Here is a 792-nt window from a genome sequence, read left to right as displayed (position 1 = left end):
AAGGATTATTGAATCACTCTTTCTCATTATTATTTTTAATTTAGAAATTAGCAGCTCCTGTATTATGTATATTTAATTTATGAATTTGCTTCAGTGTGGTAGCGTATCCGTCTATTTTGTGGAATTTTCTTTCAGTTTTGGTCTTTGGGGATGAAATAAATGAATAATTTATTCATTCATTCAATAGTGGTATCAAAAAAGTATTATATTATTTTATTTCATATTGAATAAAAGCTATTATATTTGTTGTGTATCTTGCATACGCTGAATAAATAAATCAAAATAGATTGAAGAGTGAGGAAGATTAGATCCACATAATTTTTCTCGTCTCCGAAAGGACATTAGGGGGTTCGTATTCTTCATCAAAGTGATTAATTGTATTCAAAACACAAATTGGAGATGAAATCCGATCATTTTCTGGGGAATTCGTAGAAAATGAGAACGTGAGAAGTTGGGTATCCCTTCTGATTTCTATTTGTTATTATTGATCATGAATAGATTGTGTATGTATGCCAGCTGGGTTGCTCTAGTGGTAAGGAGATTTTGAAACTTTGGTGTGTTATCACCATCTAGTTCATGGGTTCGAATCCCGCCGATGTCATGTACGTTTGATCATCTTATAAATTCACCATCGCACTTTCTATTCCACACGCACAAGCAGAAACCTCTCATGTGGGCATCATTCGCAGTAGAAAAACTGAAATTGAGTCCTGCTAGCTCCACAATATCTCCAAGTTTTTCCTCCGAGTACCTACAGTATTGACTGACTTCCCTCCAGTATTTATTTTAGAG

Source organism: Nilaparvata lugens, chromosome 4, assembly GCF_014356525.2.
Source record: "Nilaparvata lugens isolate BPH chromosome 4, ASM1435652v1, whole genome shotgun sequence".
Taxonomy (NCBI): Eukaryota; Metazoa; Arthropoda; class Insecta; order Hemiptera; family Delphacidae; genus Nilaparvata; species Nilaparvata lugens.
Note: the sequence above shows the minus strand (reverse complement) of the source record.